Below are 20,643 nucleotides of genomic sequence, written 5' to 3'. Positions count from 1 at the left end.
ATGAAACTTGAAATCACATACAGGAAAAAAAAACTGAGGAACACACAAACACAATGAGGCTAACTAAAAGATTACTAAAGGATAAGTGGGTTAACAATGAGATCAAGGAAGAATTCAAAAGATATCTTGGGGCAAGTAAAAATGAAGAAAACCCCAACAACCCATAACCTATGGGACACAGCAAAAGCAGTCTTAGGATAACATTTCATATCAATACAGGCCTACCTCAAGAAACAAGAAAAATGTCAAATAATTTATGTAACCATATTCCTATAGGAAGTAGATAAAAACAACAAACAAAACCTAAAGTGAGTAGAAGGAAGTAAATAAAAGGAAATAATAAAGATCAGAACAAAAATAGACAAAGTAGTTTCTAAAAATATGATACAAATGATCGATGAAATCAAGAACTGTTTCACTGAAAAGATAAATAAGAATGACAAACCTTTAACTAGACTCATCAATTTTAAAAAAGGAACCAAATAAATAAAATCAGAAATGGAAGAGAAGTGACAACTGACAGTATAGAAATACAAAGTATTATAAGAAAATAGGAGAGACAATTATATACCAAAAAACTGGGCAATCTGGAAGAAATGAATAAATTCCTAGGAAAATACAATCTTTCTAGACTGAATCAAAGAGAAACAGAAAATTTAAACAGACTGATTATTACTAACAAAATAAAAGCAGTAACCAAAAACTCAATCAAAACAAAAGGCCTGGATCAAGATGACTTCACAGGCTAATTTTACCAAACATTCAAAGAAGAACTAACACCTATCTTTCTTAAACTATTCCAAAAAAATTCAAGAGTGGGAAAGGCTCCCAAACTCATTTTCTGAGGCTACCATTATCCTGATTACAAATGCAGACAAAGGCATTAAAAAAATAATAGGCCAATATTCCTGATGAACATACATGCAAAATTCCTCAACAAAATATTAGCAAGCCAAGTTTAGCAATACATTAAAAAGATCATGCACATGACCAAGTGGGAATTATTCCTGGGACACAGGATTGATTTGATATCTGTAAGTGAATGAACATTGATATACCACATAAAGAAAATGAAGTATAATAATCATAGGAACATATGAATAGTTGCAGAAAAAGCATTTGGAAAAATTCAGCATCTATTTATGATAAACACTCTCAACAAAGTGGGAATAGGGAAAACAATCCTCAACATAATAAAGGCCATACATGATAAACTCACAGCTAACCTCAGGCTCAGTGGGGGGAAACCAAAATGTTTCTCTGAAGATCACAAACAAGATAGCTTGTCCACTTTCACTACTTTTATTCACCATAGTATTGGAAGTACTAGCCACAGCCATCAGACATGAAAAGGAAATAAATGAATCAAAATTGTAAAGGAAGAAGTTAGTAATCAAAACCAGCATGATACTGGCACCAAAACAGACACATAGATCAATGGAACAGAATAAAGAGCCCAGAAATAAACCCACACATTTGTGGTCAATTAATATATCATAAAGGATGCAAGAAACATACAATGAGGTAAAGACAGTCTTTTTAATAAATGGTAATGGGGAAATTGTACAGATAAATGCAAATAATAAAACTAGACCGTTCTTACACCATATTCAAGAATAAACTCATAATGGATTAAAAAAATAGATGTAAGGCTAAAAACTATAAAACTCCTAGGAGAAATCATAGGCAGTGAAATCTCGGACATTTCTTGTGGCAATATTTTTTTCTGTTATATCTTCTTGGGCAAAGGAAACAAAAGAAAAAAATAAACAAATGAGACTATCAAACTAAAATGTTATTTTTTACCGCACAGAAAACCATCAACAAAACTAAATGACAATCTACTCAATGGGTGGACATATTTGCCAATGATACATTCAGTAAGGGATAAAATTTATAAAGAACTTATAAAACTTAACACCAAAAAAACCCCCAAAACAAAACAACAAAACCCCCAAAACAGGCAATGCAATTTTAAACAATGAGCAGAGGACCTGATTAGCTACAAAGAGGACATATGGATGGCCAATAGACATATGAAAGGATACTTAAAGTTACTAATGATCAGAGAAATACAAATTAAAACAACAATGAGATGTCAGCTTACCTCTGTCGAAATGGCTACCATCAATAAGTCAACAATCAAAAAATGTTGGTGAGGATGTAGAGAAAAGAGAACCCTTGTGCACTATTGGTGGGAATGCAGACTGGTGCAGCCACTGTGGAAAACAGTGTGGAGTTACCCCAAAATATTAAAAATGGAACTGCTTTATGACCCAGTTATTCCACTTCTGAGAATATATCCCCAAAACTCAGAATGCTAATTCAAAACAATAAATACACCCTTATGTTCATTGCAGTGTTGTTTACAGTAGCCAGGATCTGGAAACAGCCCAAGTGCCCATCAGTGGACAAGCGGATAAAAAAGTCTTGGTACATTTTCACAATGGGATACCACTCCACTGTAAAAGAAGAAAATCTTACCTTTTGCAACAGCATGGATGGACTTGGAGATTATTATGCTAAGTGACATACACCAGTCGGAGAAAGACAAGTACCACGTGATCTCTCTTATATGTGGAATTTAATAAACAACATAATGTAACAAACAGAATAGAAACAGACTCATAATACAGAGAACAGACTAACAGCTGTCAGGGTGGGAGTTTGGGGAGCTGGGTAAAAAAGTTGATGGAATTAAGCAAAAAAAAAAAAAAGAGAAAAACTCATAGACACATACAACAGTATGGTAATTATCAGGTGGAAAGGGGTTGTGGGAGGAGGTAGAAGAAGGTAAAGGAGGAATAAATAGTGATGGAAAGAGACTTGGTGTGGTGAACACACAATACAATACACAGGTGATGTATTATAGAATTGTACACCTGAAGCCTATATAATTTTATCAACTAATGTCACCCCAATAAATTCAATAAACATAAAAATAGAATACACAAAGCATTCACAAAATATTCTATAAATCCATAGTGGACTGCACTAATTATGATAAGAAAGTTTTAAATATTTTTTTAGATAAGAAATTTTTAAAAATCCTCACCTGAGGATGTTTATTGATTTTAGAGCGAGAGGAAGGAAGGGGGGAGAGAAAGAGAGAGAGAAACATAGATTGGTTGCCTGCTGTACAAGCCCCAACTGGGGATCGAACCCGCAACATAGGTATGTGCCCTGACTAGGGATCCAACCTGCAACCTTTTGTGCACAGGATGATGTTCCAACCAACTGAGCAGCCCAGCCAGGGCTGTTAAGAAATTTTGACCATAAATGAAGCATTTTCAAACTTTTAGACTCACTGCAAATGCATTTTAATACACACATACTCACAAACATACTTACTAAAATACTATTAGATCTGAAGGGGCTGTAAAAGATCACTTAGTCTCTGTCTCTTTAGGGAAAGTATGGACAGGATGTTGAAATTCAGAATGTGGAGCCAAAATGAAATCGAGGCCTTGCCAGGCTCAGCTACCAGGTTAACAGAAAAGGACACGACCAATTGGAGCGTGTAAAGTTTAAGAATCAGTCTGTGGGTAAGTCTAATCCAAGCCAGCAGGAGTTTTGCGGAAAGCTTGACAAGAGAACTTGGAGCAGTTAGTGATCAGTCTAGACGAGTGTCTGTGGATGATATTCTCCTGTAGTGATGGTGGTGTTGAGATTCCTCTGCCAATCTTCAAGAGTTTTCTCCACTTTGCCCATCTCCTAGTCAGAAAACATCTCTGTTTTCACTGGTCCAGGGCCTGAGCCGCACTGTGGAGACTGCAAGCGTAGAAGACCGTGATAACGCCTTGGGGTAGCAGAGGTTGCTCCTTCCCATTGAGTGCATACTATTAATCTGCCCGAGTGCTAGCAGGCAATCCTGGTGCCTCCACAATGATAGAAACGGAGCATAATGATGCATGTTGCCCATTGAGATCATGTTTATTTAGGCAGAGGAAGGTTTGTTGTAGGAATGGGAGGTGTCAAAACTAGACGGAACCTACATCAATTAAGTCAGGTGTGGGTAAGGGTCCCAGGAAAGCAATTTTCTTGATAAACAAAGAAACAAAAAATGCAGGTAGCATGAAGTACCTGGAATCCTTGGGGTAGAGAAGAGGTTGCCACTACCCATCCTTTCAAGAATTTGTACTCATTTTTTTTTTTATCAGAATATTGCTTGCTGGAGGGTGTACTTAGGAAGCTTTTAAAATGCTTGTGCTTTGGTTTTGGAAACAAATCAAACCCTCTTGGCAAAGATCTGTACCCAGGGAGTCAGCGTGATGGTGCAATTAAAATCATGTTCTTACTTGCTGAAAGCATCACTAAACAGTGCATATTTGCAGAGAAGCTCAGGACCAGGGGATCCTGGATGGCTTTCCCCATAGTTGTCCCTGTTAAGGCTGTCTGCAGGCGAAAGTGTTGCACTAGTTGAATGAAAATTTCACAGCTCAAATATTCCACATGTGATTCCAGCCAAAATCCTGAGCAATGTGGTAGAGGGACAAAGAAAAGTAAAACTGCAGCATTTTAACAATGTCTTGCATCCTGACCCCCGGCATTTGGGATCTGGAGGTATGGGCCCTATCTGCAACAGGTCCCACTATGGTGTTTAATATTACAGAAACAGAATCATAGTTAACTCCGGAGGGTATGTATTTTGAAAGACCAAAACACTGAATGGAGTTTACAGAGCTCTCCATGGAGGCATAAAGAAGGATGTGCAAATGGAATGATGGTTGTTGCAATCCAGGGACATAATTTGACAATGGTGGTAGAGAGCAGGATTAGGTTTTATGTCCCCTGTCTAGCAAATCGAGGTAATTGCTCTGGATAAACGTGCCTTGGTTTCCTGATGAAGAAGTTCTTACGTTGTAGGTTATTTTGTTCACAGTGATGGAATATGCACTTCTTCACCCAAATGTTTCACCAGCCTTTTATGATGTGAGATCAAATCAGGCAGAGGCAGAGCTTTGAATGCACTGAGCACCATATATCAGACACTGTGCTAAACTGTCTATGTGGATTATCACACTTAGTTTTCACAATTCTTTAAAATAGATATCCCCCTTTATGTATGAGAATGAAAACCTTGCCCAAGGACACATAGTTAGGGAGTATGGGAGTAAGGATTTAAGCTCAAGCAGTTGGATTTCTGATCCTTTGTTATTAATCATTATCTGCATAGGCTGATGTTGGTTGGGTTGGGAGGAGAGGTGCAAGAGTATGCATTTGGGGTATTAAGTTTATGATAGAGTAGCTCTCATTAGGTACTGAGCCACCATTTCAGCTATATACTTGTGTATGAGTACCAGTGCCTGGAAGGTGATGGATTCTCCCAGGTTAGTCCTCTTGAATAGTTTCGAAATTGACCACAGAAGGCAGCTACGCTCCATTCTGAATCTGAGCGATACTGTGGAGTATGTGCAGATAGAGCCATTATAAAGCATTATAAAGAATATTTTCCCATTGTTCTCACTTCTTTACTGGGCTTCTTAGAAGACTGCTACAGTTAAAATCTATAAAGCTGTCTACCCCTTTTGGTTTTCTGAGGGGCTTCTTGTTTGAAAGGACACTTAAAAAGTGCCATAAGACTATTGAGAGACTTTTAAATGGTTTGAGAAGCTTCATAAACCCCCAAGATAGATGCCAAATGGTGCAGTGGGTGTGCCGGTAACTCAGTGACCTTGGCCTGCAACATTTTCCTTCACTTGGTTCTCTACCTGGGCCAGGAAGCTCTGTTATCCAGGTATAGGGTGTGGTTTTCTGCCTACACTATGAAGAAACTCTGTCACCTTCCTAGTGTTCCCTGGATGCAGGTGTGATCCAGAAGAATAGATTCTTACCTGGCCTTGTAACAGGGTGGGATCTGACAAGCTGTCAACTCTGAGATGGAAACATGCAAAGCCTCAAACAGCCAGGCTGAATTAGGGTGGCTTGAGAGTCTAGGTAGGATACCAAAATCAAGTGTGGAGAGCCAGGAGCAGGGTGAATGTGACCTCTGGTTAGGTCCCAGGCAAGTCTAATGAAAGGTGGTAAAGTTGCCCTGACAGCTCCTTTGTTTAGAGCTCCTTTATGTAGTTCTGAGGACCTGGAGCTGGAATGAGAAGACACTGGCTTGTGTCAGCCATTTTCACATATGTAGTGATGATAAGGAACTGAAGAGTTAAAGATTTTAGCTTCAGTCATTGTTGGTAGGCTTAAGTGACTAATTCAAGTGGAAAGCTGTTATTCCAGGAACGGGAATGCATGATCATGTGACTCCAAAAGGTTGACAAGCAATTCAGCCTTTGTGCCCCAAGGAGTCTGTAAGCGATCAAGATGGTATCTGAGTCATTGTGCTCCAGGGAGTTGACACAGGTAAAGAATTATTAATCAACAGATAAAGAAGTACTGGGAAAATCACCACCGGACTACAACTCTTACCCAATTAAACTTTCCCAAACATCTTACCTACCCTTTCTTCCCCTTATAAAAATGTCTGCTTGAGGTGAGATGTTAAGATGGTTTTTAAGCGCACATAACCTGCCATCTTCATAGATCGCTGGCATTTGAATAAAGCACTCGTAAAGATTCAACCCTTGTCTCTACTTACTGGTTTTGTTAGTGACAGGCAGCACAAATGCCAACTTTTCCAGTTTCAGTAGTGTTCATATTTTAAAGCCAAAATATGTGTGTCTTTTCAGTTAACCTTCATTCACTGTAGTCATCCACGTCAATTGCTGAAAACAACTGCTCTTCTACATGGACGCATTGTTCAATGTAAACTTTAAGATGGTGGTACCTATACCAAATCAGTGATATTGCTACCTGAAGTAGCAACTGGGGCTCTTGGAACAATTAAAACCAAAACCCTTCTCTGATTGACAGAGGAAGTGTATAAGGGTATGTAAGGCACAGATAGTGAAAGCAAATTGGTCAGCTGATCGATGTTCCCTTCTCAGATTTGTGGAAATCTTAGAAAACCTAGCATCTGTGTTACGGGGTCTGAAATAAAGAGTGTTAAGACACCCTGGAATTTTGTGGGCTTCTAAAGACTATATAGAAAGTCTAGATGTACTGGCACATGTTCTTCATTACAATTAGTAATATGAATTATTTGTTGTTGTGACTAAGCTTGAAGTTACAATATTTAATACTATTGAAATGAGAAATACTATTTGAAATGAGTAATGATGCACTACTCCTCCAAGGCTGTCAAATTTCGTGGTCAAAGTGTGACTTAATGTGTTGCTGAGGTCTTTATGTCAGTGGATTGAAACAAGCAAGGGCAAGAGCAAAGAAATTAATTTTACTAAAATGTAAGTGTATATAATGTTTGACCCGTTTTCACTTTGTTTTATTTTTATTATTTTTAAAGTGGAAATATCAAGGAGGAAGTTGGGCACATGAGAGTTAAGGAAACAATCTGGACTAGAGTTAGAAATTTGGGAGCTCTCAGCTAATTTTACTTTTATTTTTTATTTTAATTTTTATTAGAGAGAGGGGAAGGAAGGGAGAAGGAGAGGGAGAGAAACATCGATGTGAGAGAGAAACATCAGTTGGTTGCCTTCTGGACATGCCCTGACCAGGGACTGAACCCGCAATCCAAGCCTGTGCCTGGACTGGGAAACAAACTGGTGACCTTTCACTTTATGGGATGATGCCCAACCCACTGAGCCACATTAGCCAGGGCTCCCATTTTCATTTTTTAATGAAACTTTTCTTTCAACTATTCTTAGTAAGGGAGACAAATTTATATAAAAGTGTATTCCCTATTTTACCCAAATGATGCAAGCTGTTGTGTAAAACATGCAGCTATGCTTATCTTTTAATCAGTTGCCTCTCACACCCCCCCAGCTGGGGACCTGGCCTGCAACCCAGGCATGTGCCCTGACTGGGAATCAAACTGGCGACTGTTTGGTTCACAGGCTGGAGCTCAGTCTACTGAGCCACACCAGCCAATGTTTATCTTTTAAGAGATCTTGGAATATACTTTTGCTCTTTAAAGATTATTGGAAAATGTTTTATTTATATGTATTATGAGCTAATCATTAAACATGCTCAATTATAGTTTTATAACCAATAAGTCCAGCAGCTACCTGGCATTATTAGAAGAGAGGAGCCAAATTTCCTTCTGAATATCTAGAAAAAAAGTAGTTTTAAAATAGACACATTTTTAGAATTTTGGTAATATTTTGGTGGGTTGCTGAAGAAAAACACCCTTTCAAACTTGTTTCATGTAAGACAGGCACTTTAATGTCATAGCTTCTGATATTTTCTTTTATTCAGAAGTCTGTTGACTTTTACCTTTCTGAGCCTTCTCTTAAAAATAAGATGGAATGAAAAAATCAGGACTATTTATTCTCTAGATACTGATTTGGAAAATGAATAAGAGGAGATAGAGAAGTTTAATATATATAGACAGAAAAATAAAATACTGTGATACAGAAACAAAGGGATCATTACAATTATTTTGTTAGAGACTCACTAAAATCAGAAATAATATCAAAATAAATATAAGCCACCATTTTGTTTTGCGTTCTGAACTCCAGGTTGCTTTTAATATTGTTTAATTGGATATTGTATGTCAAATGAAGTTTTATGACAGAAAAAAAGTAGTTTTTCTTTGTGTGTGTGTGTGTGTGTGTGTGTGTGTGTATAAATTACTTTATGTACAGAACCAGTAGCAACTAGCCATGTTCCCTACTGTATTAAAGAGCAGGGAGCCAAATTTCCTTCTTAATGTGTAGAAAAAAGTAGTTTTACAGACACAGACACAGACTCATAGATGGAGAACAGATGACAGATAGTGGGGAGGGGAGGGGAGGGGTAGAGGCATGGAGCAAAAAGGAAAAAGGCCTCCTGGACATGGACAACAGTGTGGTGGGGGGAGGGGGCGTAAGGGGACTAAATGGAAATGGAAAAAAATACAATAAATGTTATATATTTTTTAAAAAGTAGTTTTAAAGTCTACTTGATGTTTTCCAAAATAGAAATGATTAAGTTAGAACATAATGAATCTATAGCATCAAGAGGAAAGGAGGGAGGGAGAGGGCAGGGAAAGGGAAGGGAAGGGTCAAGTCAAGGAACATGTATAAAGGACCCGTGGACAAAGCCAAAGTGGGGAAGGACTGAGGGAAGGAGGGAGGAGAGGGGGGCAGGGGAAAGTGGTGGGGGGAAAATGGAGACAAATGCATTTGAACAATTAAAAAAAAAAGAACATAATGAATCAAATAAATGCTATTATTTTAAAAATTCAGACAATACAGAAGGGTACAGAGAAAATAAAATGTCATACCTAATCTAACCACTGTTAACATTTTGGATTCTTCAAAAATTCTAATTATCAATATATATAGCCATTCTTTATTTTTATTATTATTTTTATCAAATGTATTGGGGTGACATTGGATAATAAAATTGTATAGGTTTCAAGCGTACAATTCTATGATATATATCATCTGTATATTGCTTTGTGTGTTTACCACCCAAAATATGATCACACTATATCTACTACTTTATAGTTTGATTTTTAATCTAAGAATATGTTATATGTAAGTTTACTAATCAATAAAAAATCTTACATTATTCAACAAAAACAACAAAAAATTCTTTGATGAGCAGGCTGACAACTGTTAGGGGGAGACTGGGTTGGGGGGCATGAAAGAATTGAGCAAAAAAGAAAAAAGAGAAAAAAAACCTCATGGATACGAACAACAGTGTGGTGATTGCTGGGAAAAGAGGAGCCATTGTTGTGGAACCTGGTGGGGGAGGATATATGGGGGATAAATGGCGGTGGAAGGAGACTTGACTTGTGCTGGTGATCACACAATACAGTGTACAGATAATGTATAGTAGAATTATGCACCTGAAATCTGTATATTTTGTTACCTGGTATCACCCCAATAAATTCAATAGAAAGGAAAAAAAGAAAATAATTATAAGAAGAAAAATTCCTTGATTATTTAAATAGTTACAGGCTTCTTATTATGGCTTACTTAAGCACATGTCTAACTCTCCTCCATTATTAGCCTGAGCGGTGGCCTTTTAGAAAGACTTGAAAGTTTTATGCTTCTGAGCTTTTGTATCTGGTACTGCTTCTGTGTGTGTGTGTGTGTGTGTGTGTGTGTGTGTAAATGTACCATAGTATTTTTTCAAGTATTTGTTTACTTTTTGTTTTAATTTTTTTAAGTCATGTTTATTCTATTACAGTTGTCTCAAGTTTTCCCCCTTTGCCCTCCTCCACCCATCCTACCCCATCCCCCTCTCCCACAGTCAATTCCCACTCTGCTGTCCGTGTCCATGGGCCATTCATACATGTTCTTTGTCTAGTCCCTTCCCCTTCTTTCCCCCGTTGTCCTCCTTCCCCATCCCCTCTGGTCACTTTCAGCCTGCTCCATGTTTCCATGCCTGTGGTTTATTTTGTTCATTAGTTTATTTTTTGAATTGATTCCACTTATAGGTGAGATCATACAGTATTTGTCTTTCACTGACTGGCTTATTTCACTTAGCATAATGCTCTCCAGGTCCATCCATGTTGTCGCCAAAGGTAGGAGTTTCTTCCTTTTTTTTAAAAATGCAGATTGATTTTATTTATTTATTTTTTAAATGTAAAAATCCGTTATAAAATATTAAAAAATTTAAATGCATTATAATGTCTCAGCAAGTAAAACATGACACCAGCACAGAAACAATCAAGTAGATCAATGAAATAAAATGAGCATTCTAGAAACAAATATCTGTCTGAAAATGTAATATATGATTAAATTGATATTTCAAATCAATGGGGAAAATAAGGCTTATTCAACAAATAAGGTGCATGGACCCCTATTACTTGAAATAAAACAAATAGAGAGCCCTATTTCACACATTATACAAAAAATATTCAGGTGAATTAAAAATCAATATGTAAAATATAAGGAGTCTTAGGAGAAAATACCAAATAATATTTTTCTTACTTTGAAGTAACATATTCAAACCCAGAAACTATAAAGTAAAATATTGACAATATGACTATTTTAAATATTTAAGACTATATAGTAATATACATATAAAAAAGTTAAAGGACAAGAAATAGAATAGGAAAGTATTTGCAACACATATAAAAAAGGGGTTAATAGTTTTTTTGGGGGGAAATTCTACAAACAATCAAAAAATGGATAAAGAATACCAAAAAGTCACTTAAAGCTTTTTAAAAATAATAGAAATAGGCAAGAAATATACAAAAACAGGTTTAGTTTCAACACATAATAAAGGAACAATTAAAATAACACATCATTGTCACAATCAGATTAATACGTATTAAAAATATTGGTAATCAAGTATTGCTGACAGTGAAAGGAACTGGGTATTCATAGACTCTTTTTCTTCATCTTAAAGCAGCCCCTTTAGCATATTTTGCAGTGCTGGTTTGGTGGAGGTGTACTCTTTCAGCCTTCTTTTGCCTAGGAAACTCCTTCTTTCACCTTCCATTTTAATGGAGAGCCTTGCTGGGTAGAGCAGTCTTGGTTGCAGGCCTTTGCTTTTCATGACTTGGAATATTTCTTGCCATTCCCTTCTGGCTTGCAGTGTTTCTGTTGAGAAGTCAGCTGCTAGTCGTATTGGGGCTCCCTTTTATGTTACTACCTGTTTCTCCCTTGCTTGCTTTAGGATTCTCTGTTTGTCTTTCATATTTGCCATTTTAATGATGATGTGTCTCAGAGTGGGCCTCCTTGGGTTTGTCTTGAATGGGACCCTCTGTGCTTCGTGGACTTGGGTGACTTTTTCTCTCCTCTAATGAGGGAAGTTTTCCATCATGACTTTTTCAAACAGGTTCTCCATCCCTTGCTGCTCTTCTTCTCCTTCTGGTATCCCTATTATGCATATATTATTACGTTTCAGGTTGTCCTTCATTTCCCTCAATGCCTCTTCATTCCTTTTGAGACTTTTCTCATTTTCTTGGTCTTGCTGGGAGCTTTTTATTACCTTATCCTCCAGCTCGCTGATTCAATCCTTGGCTTCATCTAGCCTGCTTTTGATTCCTTCTACTGTGTTCTTCAATCCAGAAATTGTATTCTTCAGTTCCTCTTGTCTCTTTTGATGGTTTCTATGTCCTTTTTCATGCTGATATAGTTTGTAGTAAGTTCCTTATAGTTTCCCTGTAGTATTTTGTAACTCTCTGAGCTCACTGAGCTCATTGAGGTTCCTTAGAACCATTGTTTTGAACTCAATATCTGAGAGTTTACTTGCCTCTATTTCATTTAGTTTTCTTTCTGGGGATTCTTTGTTTCCCTTTGACTGGGGGGTGTTTCTTTGTTTTCCCTTTATTTGTGAGACTCTTCTCTTTTGCTTTTGCTTCTTAAATTGATCTGTCTTGATTTCCTGACTTTCTGGTGTAAACTTCTGTGGGAGGAGACTGTTATTTTTTCTTTCTGGATCTGCCTCTGATGATGTCAGATGTTGACCCTGTCTGACCTTAGGCAGTTTGATCAAGACTTCCAGGGATCTACTGTCTGTCTCCTTCAGCTGTGAATCTAGTCACTCTGCACTCAGCAGGCGGGCTTAGGCAGCACAGGGTGGGCAGATTCCCTTCTGAAGGCAGGGTTGTTGGGTCCCCTCACACTGCTGCTGCTCAGGGGAATGTGTATCTGGTAGTGCTTTATTGTGGAAATCTTTTTCCTACTCTTTGTCTATTGTCAATGATTTAGTTTTAAATGTTTTTGCATCCTCACTGCATGGCATATAGTGCCTATTAAATTCTTGTTAAATAAATAAGTGAATAAATAAAAATTGAGCCTAAAAATGAGGGTAAGATTTGCAATCTCTGGGTAAATTGGAGATCAAGGCAAGCAAGAATTTACAGACAAGAGAAGATATGGGGCACTAAGAGAGTATGTTGTTGGTCCAGAGAGCTAGATAAACATAATGTCATTGTAGCTGTGTTTTTCAAAGACTTTTACCCATTCTGATAGTTCACTCCAAAGTGGTTTTAAAGGATCCAAAATGGGACATTTATCCAAAGAAAATATTTTACACAGTGATTCCATCAGATAATCAGAATGTGATTCTCAATTTAAAATTTGCTCATCTTTTCAGAAGCAGCTTGAGTTGCGAGTTGTCAGTCAGATAACGCCTACTTTCTTATAACACAGCCTATTCTAAAATATGGACCTAATTGGTAATTAATTTTCATACTGCTCTACTCTCAGACTTACAGACATTGAAATATGGCCTTTTATTGCCTTTTGACTTAATAGTTGTATCCTAAGCAACCAATTAACCTCTGTGTAGCATTTTATAGTTTCTTAATTCATTATGTGATTTAATACTCACAAACTTCTGAGAAGGAGAACTAGTAATGTGCACAAATTTTATGACAGGAAATTGTGCTAAATGTTAGTTACAATTTATTAAGAGATTAATATGGGCTACATGCATTAATTATATGATCTTGTTTCTTACCTTGGCAACTCCACAAAACAATTACTACTATCCCTTCCTATTTTTGAGATAAGTAGATTGAGAATCGAAAAATTTAAGTAAATTTCTAAAAATCACCAATAAATAAGTGCCCAGGCAAGACTAAACCCGTAGCTTCCAAATCCATGTCCCAGGATCTTTCCATTAAACCAAGCTGTCTTTCTGATACCCACTGATAGTACGGAATGAATTTGTAGGAAGAAAAAGGTTTACTTTGCCTAAAATATCTCCCACCCAAGCTTTGTGCTGTTCCTGAAATCTCCCCAACCATCTTAATTTATTTGGGTTTGTAAACAAGGATATCCTCTAAGTTATATCAGCTATTTGACTCTAAGGGGTTGGTTGATTTCTTAACAGAAAACAGAGCCCCAAATGGATGAAACACAAGAGGAGTATTTTGTTTTCATAAAACAGAGAGAAAGAGGAGCAGGAAAGAAAAAACACAGTTTTTGGAAATACCAGAGTAAGGGAATCTGGGCAGACAAAAAGGGACAAGAAAGGAGAAATATGAAAGAGGTCCCTGGAAATCTATTCATTTAACAATTAGTAATTGAGAACCTACTCTGTGCCAAGCATTGTTGTCATCCATTAAGTGAACAAAACAGACAAAGATTGTGCTCTGCGTTGTGGAGCTCTTATTCTAGTAGGGAAAGATATAACAAATGATAAACAGCTAAGTCATAAGGTATTTAGAAAGTGAGAAATATTGCAGAGGGAAAATTATACCTTAATAAGAGGGAATAAGGAGTGCTGGGAATGGGAGTTGGAATTGTAAGTAGGTTGGTCAGGATGAGCTCCATTTAAGAAGGTGACATTAGAGCAGACTTGAGTGCATGTTAAGGCCCAAAGCATTGCAGGTGAGGGAACAACTAGTGCATTGGTCCTGGGGTCTGGATCATGCCTGAAGTTTTCATGAAACAGCACAAAGATGAGTGTAGGTGAAATACAAGTGGTTGAATAGCAGGAAATGAAGTCAGAGACACTGAGTAAACCCCACAACGTAGGGCTTTGTAGGCTGTTACAAAGACTTTGGAATGATTAGAGAGTAAGCTCCAGTAAGGCAAGGGCCATGCCTAATTTGCTCCTCATGAATACCTAGTTGCCTATCCCTAGGGCCTGGCACAAAAAGACATTCAATGATTCTTTTATGAATGAATGACAAGTTATACACTCTCAAGGAGCTCCTGTTTTTCCGGTGAGAGGTAGATTAGTACAGGATACAACGTAATGGATTATAATAGGTTACGTGGTAAATATTATTATCCCAGTTTTACCAGAAAAAAAGACCGATGACCAGAGAAGTGTTAATAGTCTAGGGGTTTTCATCTTTTAAAAGCATAATCCTTTCTTCAAACAAAATTTACATAGAACTCAATGTAGAAAATAGATCAAATGGAGATGCTTTGATTGAAAGGTTATATAATTGATACTTGGTCTCACTTTTTTCCTCTGAGGCCATCCTTTAGGAATAGCCTCAAGTTTTTGGTTGTCCTATATCATTTAGTGTAAAGAGTGACAAAGTGGTGTCTTAGCAAAGGTTTGTGATTACGATATGGGTTGCTCCTGAGAGGTGCATTTACATGTTTTGGCTGTTGTATAGTTTTTATTTGACAATGTAAGGGCAAAGAGGTCAGTGCTCCTGACTCAATGATCAGGTATTGCATTTTTAAACAATTTTTTATTCTATGGATTTGGGCTTTATTTGGGGACTGTTGTGGGGGGAGAAGGAGGAGCTAGTACTGGTGGGTGTGTAGAGGGAAGGGCTTCTCAACCTGCTTTTTAATTTATGGCGTGCTTCCTGGAGATTAGGTTGCATGAGAACAGCTGCAGAAGTGAGAGGGGAGGACAAGGGACGGTCCTGGAATGGACACTTTCCTTAAGGAAGGAAGCCAGGACCAGGATATGGGACTGGGGGCAAGGAGGGAAGGTACCCTGCATATACTGAGACTGAACCATAGTCACTGCTTGACAGAGCTTCCCCTCCCGCTCCCCCACCCACTGTATTCCAGCTCCTGGCCCAGATACCTGCCCTGCCAGCTCCGTCCACTTCTTGTGGAGAGGTGGGGGGTAAGGATGCAGGGAATGGTGGTTCCCTCTGCCTCAGCTCCCTGGCCTAGAATTGCTCCCTCAGCCTACCCTGAAGTCCCAGCCTGAGTCCGGAGGTCAGGGAGCCAGGGTGCAGGCAGGGGAACAGCTGTGCTCCTCACCCCCCTGCTGACATTCTGCCCCTCCGCCCCTCCGCCCCTCCGCAGCTCCTCACATGAGGTTGCAACTCTTGGCTGGATCCTCATGTATCTCGTATTGGCTCCTGTTCCCCAGTCTGGCCTTCCTGACAGCTGAGCAGATCGCTCCAGTCCCTGGCGTGAGTCAGAACTGTGCAGCTGCCTATGACCACAGTCAAGGGAGGCCACTGTGGCCACGTGGAAGACATCCCAGACGCTGCCCTCAGAGGACCGGGTGGAGCACTCCACCTAGGACAGGCTCCACCTGCTTGGCCAGCACAGTGTCCTGCTCACGTGTCACAGGGATAAACCTCTGCTTGGACAGCTCCCTCAGTGTGGCCACGTCGTCCACACATCTAGTTTACAGCCAACCAGCACCACCTTGGCATTGGGGCAAAACTCCTGAGTCTCCCTTTGCTAGTTCTTGAGGACACGGTCCAGTGTTTCTGGTCAGCTAATGTTGAAGCAGATGAGTAACAGCGTCTGAATCGGGCTAGTCCAGGGGCTGGAGGTTGTCCCTCTGAGAGGAACCTGAAGTGTCCCACATGTTGAGCTCAATGAGGTGTGTGTCTACCTGAAAGCTCCAGTGTGGTTTTCAAACAAGGCAGAGACATGGCTGCCGGGGTAGGTGTTTTAGGTGGGAACATAGCTCCCGGGATAGGTGTCTCTGGAGAACACTTGCAGCAGCATTTTCCTGCCGCACTCCGCGTCCCCCGCTACTGATCTTGAGCTGCCTCTTGAGCGGTTGTGCTGCTCCCTCATGGTCCCAGCTATGCCTCTGCTTCCCACAAAACCCGCTGCTGGGCCTCGCTGCCAACACCAGCATCTCTGGCCAGCATCAGGTCCCCAACCCAGTGGCGGCATCCCCTCTGCCTGGGCCCGCAGCATCTTAAGAATTCTTGCGGCTGGCCGGCTGAAAATCTCTGGTCTAACTCTTAGTGTCTCTTCTTTCACTACCCCTCAATCAAATCCTCCTACAGAAAGGCGCTCCAATGGCCTAATTTGTTGTGTCATTGTTTCTGGGATGGATATTCTGGTTATACCGAGATCTGAGATTCTCATTGAATGAAATAATGGAATTGATTTCATATAAAGTCAAATAAGATGAATAGGTTACACAAACCTTAATGTTGACCTCTGTGACTGTTTATAAAGTCACCCTTTGAAATCATGGAATACTGATTTTTAAGCATTTCTGCTTTACAATGTGTTGAGAAATCCCACAATGTGTAAATAAAATGGGCATGTAACTAAGGAAGGGGGAAGACAATTCCCAGTAGGTAGCCAAAACTAAGGCTCCTTTCCTGTGGGTAGCAATAAAATCTTCCCAATCGGTTATTTCATTGGATGTGCAGGCAGGTATTAAGTTTTAAAACAATCACCCAAAATGTGATCCCATTATTGCATATTCAGCCAAAGCCACAGCTGACTACTATGTTGTCATGGAAACACAGTACTGAGTGATATGATCATGTCTTTTTTTTTTTTTTTAAGGAAATGGCCAAGATAGATGGGGCAGGAGGTGGCTCAGAGTTTCAACTCTGTTAGTGTTGACCATGACTGCAAGTAAGCAGCTGACCTTTAATTGTCTTCTGTTACAATATTCCTTGAGGAAAAAGCAGTGGTGGGCTGGAAGGCTAAAGTTAGCGTACAATGCAGAATGGACAATTTCTGCGAGCGAAAGCTATGGAATGAATGGTGGCTCTAGAAACAAAGCCAAATCCAGCTAGTCTGCCCAATGTTAATTTGTCTGGGACTTCACTCCTTCTCAGGCTTAATGGGTCTAAAACACCAAACAGTACCAGAGGTTGGATAAACTTCTTGAGACAGGCTTCCGAGATTAACGTCTTTTTCCTATGACTAGTAGTTTGTTGATTATGGCTGGTTCCCTGCAAATTTGCACATGTGATTTTCTTTTCTCATGTTGTAGAATGTCTGCCCATTATTTGGGTAAAGGGAGTTTCGGACTTTACAAAAGATTCTACCAGCTTTGTGAATTTAGCAGCTCATTGAATCCTTTTCCTCATCTGTAAAATATACTCACCCTAATAAAAAGTAGTGTAAATGAGGCTGTCTGGACTCCCCTGGAAAGAAAAGACATGATTTACACACACACACACCCCAGGAAGGAACTCACATCTGTTTCCTGTCATACTTCAGTGTTCAGAGGCCCTGGGGGAGAGGAAGAGAGAAGCAGATATTTCCCAACTCTAAACCACTGACCTACTTATCCATCTATGAGTGTAAATATATTTGTGCAGCTTATGTCTGGATCTGAATCAAACAGAAACCATGTCTGCTGTGCCTTCCTAATCACACTGAAAGAAGTTACAAGGATAGAGTAGGTCAAATGTTTATATCCAGCACTCGGAGATGTAAACAGAAAGGATTTGCTGAGTGTATTGCTGCCCTTCCACTACCTTGGATTTCACCACTCAGTATCGCTCTTAAACTATGGCTTTGTAGCATGGATGGAACTGGAGAGCATTATGATAAGCGAAATAAGCCAGGGGGCGAAAGACAAATACCATATGACCTCACCTATAAGTGGGACCTAACCAACAATACAAAGATGCAAGGAAAATATGACCAGCAACACTGAAAGGAAAAGAAACCAACAGAGACAAGAGGGAAGGGGGGGGCAGGGAAAGGGAAGGGAAGGGGCAAGTCAAGGAACATATAGCAAGGACTCATGGACAAAACCAAAGGGGAAGGATTGAGGGAGGGAGAGGGGGGAGGAGGGCAGGGGAAAGTGGTGGGGGGTTGGCAGAGACAAATGTATTTGAAAAAATAAAGAAAATAAATTAAATGAAAAAAACCCCTATGGCTTTGTAAGAGCACTTCATTTTCATATTCTCAGAGCCCAAAGGTAAAGCCAATGGGTCTTAATTTCAGAAACAGACATCTGATGTAAATATTTAATCAATCAAGCAAAAAAATTTACAAATAAAAATCCCTTCTAAGAACTAGTGTAATGGGAAGTTTTAAGTTGGCCACTCTCAAAGTTATTCAAGTTCAGCCCCTTAGAAGTCTTTCTACTGCATCTTCACAAAAAGCATAATATATGAATCTGACCTTTAAAACAGATTTATTTATCTTTGGGGAGACCTTTCAGAGAAAAAAGGCCATCTGCATTAGTTGGAAAGCTGCTTCAGTCATTAACTCCTTGCTAACATTGCTAAGTTCCGTCCAGCTTAGAAAGACTTTTTACTAAGGATGTGGTTTATGCCAAGTCAAAGACAGACAATGCAAGGGAGACAGACAGGTAAGAAATACCTATCTCTATCCAGCAAAAGCTCTCAATCGTATAACAAGTTTATGGGTTAATAAAAGTCCAGTGTGAGCCCCATCTGGTGTGTCAGTAGATTGAGTGCAGGCCTGTGAACCAAAGGGTCACTGACTGGTTCAATTCCCAGTCAGGGCACATGCCTGGGTTGTGGGCCAGATCCCCAGGAGGGGGCATGCGAGAGGCAACTACACATGGATGTTTCTCTCTCTCTTTCTCCTTCCTTTCCACTCTCTCTAAAAATAAATAAATATGTAAAATCTAAAAAAAAAGTCCAATGTGAGTCATAGACACTAAATATAGAAAGAGATAAAAATAAGCGAATTTATTCATCTAAATATGCCTGTGCCGTTGCCGTTGTTCTTTCCCCCTACTTACTCTTCTTTACCTGTTCAAATCAAAACCTCAGGTCTCACTTCCTCCAAAAATATTTTCATAATTATTTCAGTATCAGCTATCACCCTCACCTCTGATTCCTTACTCTTATGGGTTGAATAGTGTCCCCCCAAAAGTTATGTTGAAATCCTAACTCTAGAAATCTGTGAATGTAACCTTATTTGGAAACAGGATCTTTGCAGATATAATCAAGTTAAGATGAGGTCATACTGGGGTAGGGTGGGTCCTAAACCTAATGTGACTGGTGTCCTTATAAGAAGATGGAGATCTGAGTACGAGAACAAAGATACACAGGGAGAATGCCACGTGAAGATGGAGGAAAACATTGAAGTGGTGAGTCTACAAGCCAAGAAACAGCAAGCATTGCCAGTAACCACCAAAAGCCAGATGAGAAACATGGAACAGATTCCCCCTCAGCGTGCTCAGAAGGAATCAACCTTGCCAACACCTTCGTTTCAGACTTGTAGCCTCCAGAACTACTAGAGGATAGATTTCTGTTTTAAGCCACCCAGTTTGTGATACTTTATTACGGCATCCCTTGGAGACTAATATATTAACATATCTCTTGTTTGTATCACATACTTTAGCGCTTAAGTAGCATGTACATTAGGAACTTAGCAGAAGAATAAGCACTAGAGAAAATGGGTAATATTGTTGAGCACTTACTCTGTTCCAGGTACTGTATTAATCATTTTACATGATTATTTAATTTTTATAACAACCTCATGATATATTAACTATTATTATCTATTTTTTTGGAATAAGGAAACTGAGATTAAATAACTGACCCAAAAGCTAGTGAGGGCTGAAGCAGGACTTCAACTCACTTTAAATCATTATGCTAAAATACTTTCAATAATGCTTTGAGAGCAGGGAATAGCTATCGGGTTTTTTACTGTTAGCTCCGTATTCTAAGTTTTCAGAACATTGTAGGTACTCAAAATATTTTTATAATAACACTATTGAATAATTAGAAAATGAACAACAATGAAAGACCTCAAGTTCTATCACTGTTATAAAAATTATTATTGGGAGTAGGGTTCTTGCTTTCCAATAAAATAAAATAAAATAAAATAGGTGGGATCAACCCCATGTTAGGACATTGTCTGTGAGAAGACATTGTCTGCTCACAAGGAGTTGTGGGGACCAAGAAGCAATGTCTACAAGGGCATGGGATATATGATGTAATGCAAGGCCTATGGTATATATACATACATTCTTTAAATTTTTTTCAGGTGTACATGAAGTTGCAAGAAATAATTCAGAAAAATCCCTCGTATACTTTGCCCCATTTCCCACAGTGGTGACATA

At 39.0% G+C, this 20,643-nt stretch overlaps 1 pseudogene; it reads right to left on the bottom strand.

Annotated features, from left to right (window-relative positions):
- Window positions 1-15,684: 15,684 nt before the first annotated feature.
- Window positions 15,685-16,514, bottom strand: LOC129065374 (rho-related GTP-binding protein RhoN-like; annotated as a pseudogene).
- Between the last annotated feature and the right edge of the window lie 4,129 nt (window positions 16,515-20,643).

This window comes from Pteronotus mesoamericanus, unplaced genomic scaffold, assembly GCF_021234165.1.
Source record: "Pteronotus mesoamericanus isolate MK-2021 breed Mesoamerican mustached bat unplaced genomic scaffold, CSHL_Meso_final contig_177, whole genome shotgun sequence".
Lineage (NCBI taxonomy): Eukaryota > Metazoa > Chordata > Mammalia > Chiroptera > Mormoopidae > Pteronotus > Pteronotus mesoamericanus.
Note: the sequence above shows the minus strand (reverse complement) of the source record. Positions and strands in the feature narration are given on the sequence as shown.